Source organism: Glycine max, chromosome 17 (assembly GCF_000004515.6).
Source record: "Glycine max cultivar Williams 82 chromosome 17, Glycine_max_v4.0, whole genome shotgun sequence".
NCBI lineage: Eukaryota > Viridiplantae > Streptophyta > Magnoliopsida > Fabales > Fabaceae > Glycine > Glycine max.
The window spans coordinates 26967688-26981841 of NC_038253.2; the positions used below are offsets into that span (position 1 = coordinate 26967688).

Genomic DNA, 14154 nt, shown 5'->3' on the forward strand with positions numbered 1-14154 from the left:
TTTGACGACTTGCCAATTCCCCAATTCAAACTCTAGAGGACACGACCGCACCCAAATTGGTTGGTCTTGAGGGGTTTCTTCGTTGATCATGGAAATCTGTCCCTCGCACATCCACCCTACACTGATGAAGCTTTCATCGATGTGACAAAAGGGGACTCTTTCCACTTACAGCCCTCGTGGCTGAGCCGAGCTTCTCTCCTTCCTTTCTAAGGCGATCCTCCTTTTTTCGGCACGTGTAGGCTCATAACCCAACCAAAACCTTCCGCGATTCTTCGCGAACTCCACCAATCTTGCTATGCCATTCCTGTTTCGGCCTAAACCCATTCCGGGCTCACATCCGTGCCCCAACATAACCCGAGCCACAATCAAAGTGGCACTAGATGAGTGTGGCTGTACCGGAGGAGACTTCACATAAGCGCTGCTCATAACTTCCAGTGCCTAGAAGGATGTTCCCAATGACTCCTCTGCAGCCTCAACCTAAGTCGTAGAAGACGAACAACTTACAAGTATATCTTCCTCTCCTTATACTATAATCAGCTGCCCCTCCACCACAAATTTTAACTTCTGGTGCAACATTGACGGGACCACCCCAACTGAATGAATCCAAGGTCGACCTAATAAGCGGTTGTAGGTAGGATTTATGTCCATTACTTGGAAGGTAATTTGACATATGTGGGGCATGATTTGAATTGGGAGATCGATCTCTCCCCTTATGGCGACTGTCGTCGAAAGCCCGCACCACCATGGAGCTCGGCCTTAGGTGCAACGCATTAAATGGCAGCTTGTCCAAAGTAGCTTTGGGCATGACATTGAGGGAAGAGCCATTGTCGATGAGCACTTTGGCCCCTATGTTGTCCAAACATTTGACAGACACGTGCATTGTGTCCCCTGCCCTCGACGAGTATCTCTTTGTCAGCGAAAGTGAGGTAATTGTTGGTCGTGATGTTATTGACTATACCCTCGAAACCCTCCACGGATATGTCTTGTGCTATGTTAGTCGGTGAATACGACGAACTTTTGTGTATAAAACTTGTGTAAATTGTATCAAACTCTTCCAATTTATGGTTATTTTGTAATGTTATAAGTATTTTCTATTAAATATAGATAATAAATACTTAGTACTTCCATTTTGTGTATTTAATAATCATTTTCTCTCAATTTCAGGTTAATTAGGCAAGCTTTGAAAAGTGTTGTTTTTCACCTTCTCGCTAAGCCAATCTGTTGGCTTAGCGAGCGTCCGCTAAGCGCAACACTCATGGGCTAAGTGTGGGGAAGACACTGGAAGAAGATGAGCTATACAGGTTCGCTAAGTGCACTGCTTCGTCTCACTAAGCGCACCGCTTCAGTCCATCCGCTAAGTGAGAAAGGCACGTGCTAAGCCAAAATTCACTAATGTTCGTTAAGTGGTCCATAATTGTGCTAAGCGGTCCATAATTGCGCTAAGTGCACGAGCACAAACAAGACCACCTATTTAAGCCTGAAATCAAATTTTAGAGAGAGAGTTTGGACTGGGATTCATAGCTTTGCATGTCTAGAGATTCTAGAGAGAGAAAGGTCCAAGTTCCAGAGTGTTTTGAGAGATTTTGCTATGTGAAGATCTGCAGAGACTGGAGCTTGAAGCAGGAGCCGGTTTGAGAGCTTGAGATGAGTTTGTGAGTGATTGTGAGATCCTAGAGGTGAAGGAGACATCCTCACCACTTGTATTTTTGTAATCTTTCATCTTGTTCTTCTCTTTGTTGTAAAGAAGGCTTCCTAGTTATGGAAAGCTAAATCCTCTATTGGATCTTCCCTGTAGGTACCTGATGTAAATATATTTCTATCTATTTAATGATATTTTGTGTGTTCTCTGTGCTATCTACTTTTCACTCCAGTATGCTTTTACCTTGATCACGTAGATGCATGCTTTGTTAGGGTCATTCAGTAGTGGAAACTGGTCTGATTCTAAAGTCCTTGATAGTACATGGCTACGTTGTCATACTATCACGAGGAATCGGGGTGCGATAATTTAGTTGTGTATGTGTATCTTAATGCGGTCTTGGTTGAGTTTAGTCCAAAAAGAGGAATCTGTGGACGATGCTTGATCAGGATTAGGCTAAGCTATCATGAGGAATCAGGGTTTAGTATCTCAGGAGACACCATAGGAACACATGAGCATTGTTAGATAGAGAATATCTTTTTAGCATCAGGCACTTATTAGGAAGGCCAACGTGTTTTCTACTTGTTTTGACACATCATTTCTCTCGCGTGATTTTCCTTTTTGCACAGATAGTTTACACACCTGTTCATATTCACACTTATCTTTACACACTAGACACCTATTTGTTGAAATAGTTTACCAAATAACACAAGTTCCTCGAGAGTTTGATACTCGGTTCTTACCATTTTATACTACTTGTGTGATCCGGTGCACTTGCCGAAAGCAAACAAGTTTTTGGCGCCGTTGCCAGGGAACTTCTTTTTATTTGGGAAGTTAGTTCGTTTTTAGGTGTCTAGTCTTTATTTGTTATTCTTTGATTTTTTTTTTGTGAATATTTGTTCTTAATTCCTATTTGTCTTTTCTTGTTAAACTGGATAACCGTCGTTCTGTTAGTATTGTATATGCATAGATCTCCCACAGGCAATTTAGTTCCTCTGGACTTAGAAATTGAAGCTACATTGCGAAGGAACAGGGCCGAGAGGAGAAGGAAACTTCTGCAAGATAGAACAGTTGCATCCATTCATGAGGAGGAGACTCATTTCTTTGACTTATTATCACCTGATTCACCATCATCAAGGGAATCCACCACTCAAGTACCTAAAGTCATTACCATGGCAGAAGAGCATGACCTGAGGATTACCCTTGAGGATTACTCAAGTAGTTCAGTACCATAATTTTTCACTAGCATTGCACGTCCTGAAGTGAAAGCTAACAACATCAACTACCCACATTCCTTAATTCATTTAATACAGGGGAACTTATTTCATGGATTACCTAATGAAGACCCCTATGCACACTTGGCAACGTTCATTGAAATATGCAACACTGTTAAGATTGCCGGTGTACCAGACGAAGCTATTAGGCTCAACCTTTTCTCATTTTCATTGGCAGGAGAAGCCAAGAGGTGGCTCCACTCATTCAAGGGTAACAACCTAAAAACCTGGGAAGATGTTGTTGAAAAGTTCCTAAAGAAATACTTCCCAGAGTCCAAGACTGCGGAAGGGAAAGTTGCAATCTCTTCATTTCATCAGTTTCCTTATTAATCTCTGTGATCGAGGCTGTACCCGAATCAAATAAACATGAAAATGCAGTAACTAGGAAGTGATCCTAGGTCGTTTCCCAACGAGCAGTGACAAACCAAATGTTCATAATATACTTGCAGTAACAGCAACGATTGGGGGGGGGGGGGTTTGTTTGTTTTGTGATTAAAGAGCAGAACAAGTAAACTGGAATACGAAATTACTAATATTAAAAACGGGTTGTTTCCTTTGATTCAGAAGCCATTCTCTTATCCTGGGTTATGGAGAATTCGTCCCTAACAGTCAACCACTTAATCCAACCCTATTTCAATTTACTAAGCGAAAATCAACTTAGGGTTGTCAATACGTGATTAGGCACCACATACACCAGTTAGCCCTTCGTCCATTAAGCATGAACGCAAGCTAGGCTCAGAGGCAATTAATCGAACACGAAGCGTGCACTGATTAATATTCACGAATTTGGGATAACTGGTGAAGGGAAAACTGCCAGGGAACCACATTTCAAGCGACACCTCAAAGAGATTTGGGCTTCGTCCTCAAAAGGAAACAACACCAGAAAATCTAGCCTTCCATGGATTCAAATAGAAAACGCAAATGAAACATGAAGCAGAAACGTAAATGAACAAAAACGTAAATGAACAGAAACGTAGATGAAACAGAAACGTAAATGAGAGTAGAAGAAGAAGCAAGAACGAAATTGTAATTAGAAACAGAAAACGTCAAATTGCATTACGTGAACAGTAGCATTAAGCAAAAAAAACGAAAACCCTAAAACAAAAGCTCTGAATAATGAATAGCATAACAAAATGCCTTGCACGAATCCCAAGGTTGCTATTTAAAAAGAGTCACTCAAAGTCACTGGGCCCTATTACAATACTCTGGCCCAAAACGAAATAAACACTGAACAACATAAAATAAAATTGCGAAATTTCCTAATTAGAAATTAACTAAGGAAGTGCTGCTTTATTTGCCCTCTTCAAGTCCATAACCAAAATCCGGATTAAGCCCAATGTTTCATTAATTCCTGAAATTAGATTAAAAACATCAAATTAGCTAAATGAGCCCAAATAATAAAACTGCCTGATTAATTGACAATTAAGACCAATCAATAATTAAAATGGTGCAAAAAGGGTTTAGAAAATAGAAGAAAATGATGGCACATCAAAACCCCCCATACTTAGCCTTTTGCACTCTTGGGCAAAATGAAACAAAGAACAAAATCCAAGGATATCAAAGAGAGACAAACAAACACATTCATATATTTCTCAATGAACATCAAGGAATGAAAGGAATGGGTAACATCTAACATAAGGAGATCCAAAAAGTCAAGACATTCATGAAAATCATCCAAGCAACCCAATCATGGCAAAATAGTTAATCAGCTCAAGAATGAAAAGTGATAAAGCCTCACAAGATATACACTCTATCTCTCAAGTGTCTAGGCTACTATTTACCCTCAAAGCACCCATGAAAGCAAACACCACATAGACTTGGCAAGATTCTAAAATTGACAATCAACCCACAAACACAAGCACATGAGGATCAAAAGGTCTTTTAAGGTTGTAATGGGGCCAAGGACAAGGTATGGATAAATATGGAATAAGTGGCTAAATCCCAAAGGAATAGAGGAGCAAAGGGGAATAAGTGCATATTAAGAAAAAAATAAGAAAATAAAAAGAAGTAAAGATAAAAATTAAACATGAAGAGTAGAACCAAGAGTTTCATCATTCTTGTGCCATTTAAGATCTTATTCACTCAACTTTATTGCTTTTCTTTTTCTTTTTTCGAATTTTTTTTTCGAATATATATATTTTTTTTTACTCTATAGCCTTTGAGAAACAACATTTCATTCAACATGTCCAACATTTAACCAATATACAATGTACATCAAGTATGGCCCAAAATACATCATGAAGCATAGCCAACAAAACAAGTTGTCCAATGAAACAAAAACCCCCCATACTTATTCCCAAAACAATTCCAAAACTCCAAAATTCCTTAAGGATATGGTGATATCATGGTTTTTCACTTAAGGCTTGTAGTGAGCTTCAAAACACGGAAAGGGAAACAAGGCTCAAAAGGGCTATCAAAGGAATTAATTCAAGGTAAGTCTATTTGGCTAGAAGCTTATAAGAACAAAATTGCCTCAATCATTTCCAAATATGCATGTGAATTAGGACGCATCAACAAGAATCAAGCCAAGGCTATTGTGCAAGCAATCAATGAGGCAAAACACACCAAATGATTATGATGATGGATGGCTCAAATTCTCACAAAGGTAAAATCATCACTTTCAAATTGAGCTTTCAAAACTATCATGACATGTAGAGAAGAATCAAGGATTTCAAATCACAAAATATCAAGAACTTTTATTTTCAAAACAATTACCCATTTCTTGAACATATCCTATAATTCAAAGAAAAACATGCAAAGTCGTACGTGCACACAAAATTGACCCAAAATATTAAACTAAAAATCCGACGAAACTAACAACATTAACAAATTAACACAACTAACAAATTAACAAAACCAACAAAACTAGCAAAACCAAAGAACACTCCCCCCCCATACTTAAACAACACATTGTCCTCAATGTAGCACAATTAAAAGATTAAAAACAATTAAATCATCAAAGAGAATCAGACAAGTGTAATAAAAGCAGAGAAGGAGATAGGAAAAGAAAAACTCCCTAAGTCATGGTGGAGGAAGAGTAGGGTGGAGTAAGGAAGTCTCTTCCACCACTACATCCACTAAAGAAGGGTTCGTGAGGAATGGCTTAAGTCGATGTCCATTGACCTTGAAGCTCTTGTTTGTGGAGTCGCTTTTGATCTCAACTGTACCATAAGGAAAAAAATTAGTAACAACAAAAGGACCAATCCACTTAGACCTCAACTTACCACTCATGAGTCCAAGCCTAGAATTATACAATAACACTTTTTGCCCAACCACGAAGTCTTTTTTAACTATCATACTATCATGGAACTTCTTGGTCTTTTCTTTGTAGAACTTGGCATTCTCGTAGGCTTCTAGGCGGATTTCATCTAACTCACTCAGTTGCAACTTCCTTTCCTCGCCAGCTTGATCCATAGAGAAGTTGCAAGTCTTCACTGCCCAGTATGCTTTGTGCTCAATTTCCACTTGAAGATGACATGCCTTTCCAAAGACAACCCGATAAGGAGACATTCCTATAGGTGCTTTGTAGGCAGTCCGATGTGCCCAGAGAGCATCATCAAGCCTGGTACTCCAATCTTTCCTGCTTGGCTGCACAATCTTCTCTAGAATTCTCTTGATTTCCCTGTTAGAAATTTCTGCCTGTCCATTAGTCTGGGGGTGGTATGGTGTGGATACCCTGTGTACCACCCCGTACTTTTTAAGCAGGGCATGCATTGTCCTATTGCAAAAATGGGTTCCTTGATCACTAACAATCGCTTTAGGTACTCCAAACCTGCAAAACAGATTAGACCTGACAAAGTCTGCGACAACTTTAGCATCATTAGTTCTAGTGGGCTTGGCTTCCACCCATTTTGAAACATAGTCAACTGCAAGGAGAATGTAAACATAACCAAAAAAGACAGGAAAAGGACCCATGAAATCTATACCCCAGACATCAAACACCTCACAAAATAGCATAGGTTGCCGAGGCATTTGTTGTCGCCATGTAAGTGTATTTCCTTCTCTTTGACACTGCTCACAAGTGCTGCAGATCTTCCACGCATCTTTAAAGATGGTGGGCCAATAAAAACCACAATCAAGCACTTTGCGAGCTGTCCTTTGAACACCCAGATGACCTCCCGGTATGGAAGAATGACAGAACTGCAGGATTGAGTCAGTCTCATGATCTGGAATGCACCGTCTAATGACCTGATCACTGCACAATTTCCACAAGTAGGGGTCATCCCAAATAAAATGCTTAGCATCACTTTTAATTTTATCTTTTTGGGCCTTCGATGCTAAGGGAGGAAAAACAGAGGCAACTAAATAATTGACAATGTTAGCAAACCAGGGAGTAGAAAGAGAGTCAGAAATACTATACAATATATACAAATGATCATCCGGGAAATCATCCCGAATAGGTGAATCTGCATCAGAGACACGTTCGATCCGACTCAAATGATCAGCAACTAGATTTTGTGCTCCGCTCCTATCACAGATCTCCAAGTCAAACTCTTGGAGCCAGAGCATCCATCGGATCAACCTAGGCTTAGTATCAGCCTTCTTCAACAAGTACTTTAGAGCTGCATGGTCAGTATAAACAATAATGCGAGTACCAAGCAAATAAGATCGAAATTTTTCAAGAGCAAAAACTATGGCTAGAAGCTCTTTCTCAGTAGTAGTATAATTTGCTTGGGCAGCATCTAAAGTCCTAGAAGCATAATATATCACCCTGGGCAATTTATCAATTTTCTGAGCAAGGACAGCCCCCAATGCATAATTTGATGCATCACACATAAGCTCAAAAGGGGCTGTCCAGTCAGGTGCCTGGATGATGGGGGTGGTAGTCAGCGCTCTTTTGAGGCAATCAAAAGCCTCTTTGCATCTGTCATTAAAGTCAAACTCCACCTCCTTTTGCAACAAGTTGGACAATGGAAGGGCTACTTTGCTAAAATCCCTTATAAAGCGCCTGTAGAATCCTGCATGACCAAGAAAAGATCGCACCTCTCGCACACAAGAGGGGTAAGGCAATTGTGAAATAACAGAAATTTTTGCAGGATCTACTTCAATACCCTTATTGGAAATAATGTGGCCTAAAACTATACCTTGCTCAACCATAAAATGACATTTTTCAAAATTTAGAACAAGGTTAGTTTCAATGCATCTATTCAAAACTTTTTCCAAACTATTCAAACAACCATCAAAAGAGGATCCATATACAGTGAAATCATCCATGAACACCTCTATGCAATTTTCTAAAAAATCACTGAAAATACTAATCATGCACCGCTGGAAGGTACCAGGGGCATTGCACAGGCCGAAAGGCATCCTCCTATAGGCAAAAGTGCCGAAGGGGCAGGTGAATGTGGTCTTTTCCTGATCCTCAGGAGCAATAGTAATTTGCATATAACCAGAAAAACCATCAAGGAAACAATAGTGGGATTTACCTGCCAGGCGTTCAAGCATCTGGTCAATGAATGGCAGGGGAAAATGGTCCTTTTTGGTAACCTGGTTCAGCCTCCTATAATCAATGCAGACTCTCCAACTGTTATGCACCCGAGTAGGAATTAGCTCCTCCTTCTCGTTTTTTATCACTGTGAGGCCGGTCTTCTTCGGGACCACCTGGACGGGACTCACCCATCGGCTATCAGAGATAGGATAAATGATTCCAGCTTGCAAAAGCTTGGTTATCTCCTTCTTCACTACATCAAGAATCACCGGGTTGAGTCTTCTCTGTGGCTGTCTTACTGGTTTAGCTCCATCCTCTAAATTTATTCGATGCATACATGTGGATGGGCTAATACCAGGAATGTCCGCCAGGGTCCAGCCTATAGCCTTCTTATGCTTCTTGAGAACTGACAACAACTTCTCCTCTTGCTCATTAGCAAGGGAGGCAGATATAATCACTGGAAAACTCTTGCTATCATCCAAGTAAGCGTATTTTAAATTTGATGGCAGAGGCTTCAATTCTGGTGTGGTCGGCTGGACAGTGGTAGAAGGAGATGGTTTCTCAGCCTTTACCTCATAAAGAAAGTCAGAGGTATGTGTACTTCCTGGATCTTTGCATTTTTCAGGAATTTGAGGAACAGATTTACCAATCAATGCGGAGACATTTCTGCCCATGCTAATTCGTTCACTTCCTTTAAGCTTCCGCTTATTAGTGCACAGCTCCTTCAAGAATTTGGCGTATCTTGGAATTTGCTTTATTGCATCCAACAGAGGTATGTTTACCTCTACTTTTCTAAATGTTTCCAAGATCTCTTTCTCTGCATCTTCCATTTTTTTGTTGGAAACTGCTCTTGGAGGGAATGGAAGAGGGGGAATGTGCTGCTTCTGCAAATCAGAATTACCTGTGGAAGAAGATTCACCTGCACAGAAATTGTTAGGTAGATTTTTGTCATCACCTTTTTCTGGAATAGAGTGAAGTTTGGCAGGTTCATTTGCAGATGAGGAAGGTGCTACGGGTTGAGGTCCTTGACACTGCTTTCCCGACCTCAATGAAATGGCACTGACATTTTTGGGATTTTGGACAGCTTGAGAAGGCAGCTTGTCAGAATTCTGGGACTGTTGTTGATTCAATTGAGTAGCCAATTGTCCCATCTGATTGGTTAAGCTCTGAATGGAGGCTCTAGTCTCTTGCTGAAACTGCATGTTCTGCATAGTCATTTGCCTCACAAGTTCTTCGAGGGAAGGTTGTGGAGGGGCCTCAACTGTTGGCTGTTTCTGGGGTTGTTGCTGTTGTTGGATTGGTGGAGGAATGTATGGTCTGCTTGGGCCATCAACATTTTGGAAGGAAGGAGCAGGCTGCTGTTGTTGTTGCTGAGGGCTGGACCATCTGAGGTTAGGGTGATTCCTCCATCCAGGGTTGTATCTGTTGTTGGAGAGGTCATAATTGTTCTGCTGTGGTTGATTTTGCTGCTGAGGTTGAGGAGGTCTATTGTAAATATTTGCAGCATAAGCTTCAGGCTGCTCAATTGCTCCAGGTTGCTGCATGGAAGGGCAAAGGTCTGTATGGTGGTCAGCAGAGGAGCACAAACCACAAACCCTTGCAACAGGTACAGATTTCTGATTCAAGGCCAGCTGGGTTACCAAGTTAACCAATGCATCCAGTTTGCCTTCAAGCTTCTTAGTTTCAGATGATGCAGATGGGTTTGTAGCTACCTCATGCACTCCTCTAATGACTATGGCATCATTTCTGGCGCTAAACTGCTGGGAGTTGGAAGCCATCTTCTCAATTAAATTTCTGGCTTCAGCAGGAGTCATGTCTCCAAGGGCTCCACCACTGGCAGCATCTATCATACTTCTCTCCATATTACTGAGTCCTTCATAAAAATATTGGAGAAGAAGCTGTTCTGAAATCTGATGGTGGGGGCAACTGGCACATAGTTTCTTAAATCTCTCCCAGTACTCATACAGGCTCTCTCCACTGAGTTGTCTAATACCTGAGATATCCTTCCTGATGGCTGTGGTCCTGGAAGCAGGGAAAATTTTTTCTAAGAATACTCTCTTAAGGTCATCCCAGCTCGTGATGGACCTTGGAGCAAGGTAATACAGCCAGTCCTTTGCCACTCCCTCTAATGAATGAGGAAAAGCCTTCAGAAATATGTGATCCTCTTGGACATCTGGGGGTTTCATGGTTGAGCAGACAATGTGAAATTCTTTCAAATGTTTGTGCGGGTCTTCACCCGCAAGGCCATGAAACTTTGGAAGCAAATGAATCAGTCCAGTTTTAAGAACATATGGGACATCCTCATCAGAGTATTGGATGCACAAGCTTTCGTAGGTGAAATCAGGTGCAGCCATTTCCCTTAGAGTCCTCTCACGGGGTGGAGGTTGTGCCATGTTCTCAGAATGTGCAGAATCAGAATGCTCAAAATTATAATGCTCAAGATCAGGATGTTCAAAATCACCAATAACAGAATCTATGAAATGTCCTATCTATCTCAGGATCAAAGGGTTGTAAGTCAAATGGATTACCTCTAGTCATACACTACATTCAGCATGCACACAACTAGTTGCCTTATCATGTAAATAAAGGTGTAGGTTTGAACTACAGCTACCCTCAAATGATATCCAAATGACTTGAAATTTTGTGAGCAACCTTATAAAATGATGAGAAGATAGCACAAAAAATTTCAGACTAAAATTCAAAGTCTAACTATGAAAGCTAAAAATGGTAAGTTAAGAAAAATAAGTGAATAAAACTTGAAAAATAAAAAACTTTTGACAGAATCGCTTTTTTTGGACGATGGAGACCTTAGCCGGCCTACAGCCAATTGCCATGGCGTAGGAAATTTTTTTCTACCCCAAATGCATATATAATAATTGCGATTCTGATAACCGGAGCAAAAGTTATGGCCGTTTGAAGTTTTGACAAACACAAAATTTGCTAGTTTTTTGGAACTTTCAAATCTGACCAAACTAAAGGCTCTAGCTATTTTTCCCACAAAATATGGATTAAAAGAAGTTAGCACAAAAAAATTCAGCCAAAAATAACAACCCTAGCTACTAAAACAAAAAATCTCAAATAATTCAGCATGGGTGGTCGCTAAAATCCGTCTCTAATTGATTTCTACTACTACTCTGTTTTTGCCGCAAGCACAATCTTCACAGCAAAACACCCAAGACTGAAACAGGGGAAACACTTAATGGAAAAACTGAAACAGAACACACATTAAACAAAATACCAGGACACTAAACAACACTAACACACATACTAACACAATACTAACAATTTAAACATAAAACACGAAAGGATTAAACACACAACACTAGCTAGCTATTATGAACCTTTGGACACTGCTCCCTGGCAACGGCGCAAAATTTGATCGAGGCCGTACCCGAATCAAATAAACATGAAAATGCAGTAACTAGGAAGTGATCCTAGGTCGTTTCCCAACGAGCAGTGACAAACCAAATGTTCATAATATACTTGCAGTAACAACAACGATTGGGGGGGGGGTTTGTTTGTTTTGTGATTAAAGAGCAGAACAAGTAAACTGGAATACGAAATTACTAATATTAAAAACGGGTTGTTTCCTTTGATTCAGAAGCCATTCTCTTATCCTGGGTTATGGAGAATTCGTCCCTAACAGTCAACCACTTAATCCAACCCTATTTCAATTTACTAAGCGAAAATCAACTTAGGGTTGTCAATACGTGATTAGGCACCACATACACCAGTTAGCCCTTTGTCCATTAAGCATGAACGCAAGCTAGGCTCAGAGGCAATTAATCGAACACAAAGCGTGCACTGATTAATATTCACGAATTTGGGATAACTGGTGAAGGGAAAACTGCCAGGGAACCACATTTCAAGCGACACCTCAAAGAGAGTTGGGCTTCGTCCTCAAAAGGAAACAACACCAGAAAATCTAGCCTTCCATGGATTCAAATAGAAAACGCAAATGAAACATGAAGCATAAACATAAATGAACAAAAACGTAAATGAACAGAAACGTAGATGAAACAGAAACGTAAATGAGAGTAGAAGAAGAAGCAAGAACGAAATTGTAATTAGAAACAGAAAACGTCAAATTGCATTACGTGAACAGTAGCATTAAGCAAAAAAACGAAAACCCTAAAACAAAAGCTTTGAATAATGAATAGCATAACAGAATGCCTTGCACGAATCCCAAGGCTGCTATTTAAAAAGAGTCACTCAAAGTCACTGGGCCCTATTACAATACTCTGGCCCAAAACGAAATAAACACTGAACAACATAAAATAAAATTGTGAAATTTCCTAATTAGAAATTAACTAAGGAAGTGCTGCTTTATTTGCCCTCTTCAAGTCCATAACCAAAATCCGGATTAAGCCCAATGTTTCATTAATTCCTGAAATTAGATTAAAAACATCAAATTAGCTAAATGAGCCCAAATAATAAAACTGCCTGATTAATTGACAATTAAGACCAATCAGTAATTAAAATGGTGTAAAAAGGGTTTAGAAAATAGAAGAAAATGATGGCACATCACTCTGAGTGAAGCATTGGAGAGGTTCAGAGGCTTGTTGAGAAGAACTCCCACTCATGGGTTTTCCGAGCCAATCCAATTGAATATGTTTATAGATGGGCTGAGACCACAAACCAAGCAACTGTTAGATGCTTCTGCAGGGGGAAAGATAAAACTGAAGACCCCGGAAGAAGCAATTGAGCCAATTGATAATATGTCAGCCAGTGATCATGCCATTCTACGAGACAAAACCCATCAACCCACGAAGAAAAGCTTGTTAGAGCTATCATCACATGACGCTTTATTGGCACAGAACAAGTTTTTTTCTAAGCAACTTGAGATTTTAACAGAAACACTCGCTAAGCTGCCAACTAAGTTGTCTATGGGTCAATCTATGCACTCTTCTGTTTTGCAGGTTACAGGTTGTACCATCTGTGGTGAGGCTCATGAAACAGGACAATGTATTCCCACTGAAGAAAACACTCAAGAAATTCATTATATGGGAAATCAATAGCGACAATGGTATACTTAAGGAGGATTTACAGGCTTCCAGTAGGGTCCCTATAATCAACAAGGACAGTGGAGGACACACCCTGGCAACCAGTTCAACAAAGACCAGAGTGGGCCTTCAAATAGGCCAATCCAACAAGGACCTAACATATTCCAGAGGACTACTAAGCTGGAGGAGACCTTGACGCAGTTTATGCAGGTAACAATGTCAAACCATAAAAGCACTAAGTCAGCACTGAAGAACCTTGAAGTCCAGATGGGACAACTGGCCAAGCAGATAGCTGACAAGTCATCCAACAGTTTTGTGGCAAATACAGAACAGAATCCCAAGGAGGAATGCAAAGCTGTGATGACAAGGAGTAAAAGGTTTGTGGAGGCTGAGAATGAGGATAGTGTTGTGCATAAGAAGAAAATTGCTGACAAGAAAGGTACTGATGGCAAGAAAAATGAGGTGAGAGGTGAAAGTAATAAAAAAAAGAGGAACAAATAATGGTTAAGAATAAAGAATTGAAGGACCAAGAAAAAGAAAAGGAAGTAGAAAAAGAAATAGAAAATGAAAAAAATGAAAAAAGAAGAAAAAAAATAATAAGAATGCAAAGAAGAGTAGAATTGAAAAAGCTGTGGATGAAGGTGTGGAAGTACCATATCCTGTGGTACCTTCCAAGAAGGACAAAAATCGTCATCTGGCGAGATTTTTTATTTTCAGGAAACTGGAAATAACTAAGCCCTTTGGAGAAGCATTGCAGCAGATGCCACTCTACTCTAAATTCTTGAAAGACATGTTAACAAGGAAGCATAAATG

General features: G+C 40.1%; 1 non-coding gene across 1 annotated transcript; it reads left to right on the top strand.

Annotated features, from left to right (window-relative positions):
• Positions 1-10246: 10246 nt before the first annotated feature.
• On the top strand, positions 10247-10353 carry LOC113000071 (small nucleolar RNA R71). The gene has a single exon (XR_003265343.1). It is a non-coding gene; the product is annotated as a small nucleolar RNA R71 (small nucleolar RNA).
• The last annotated feature ends 3801 nt before the right edge of the window (positions 10354-14154 follow it).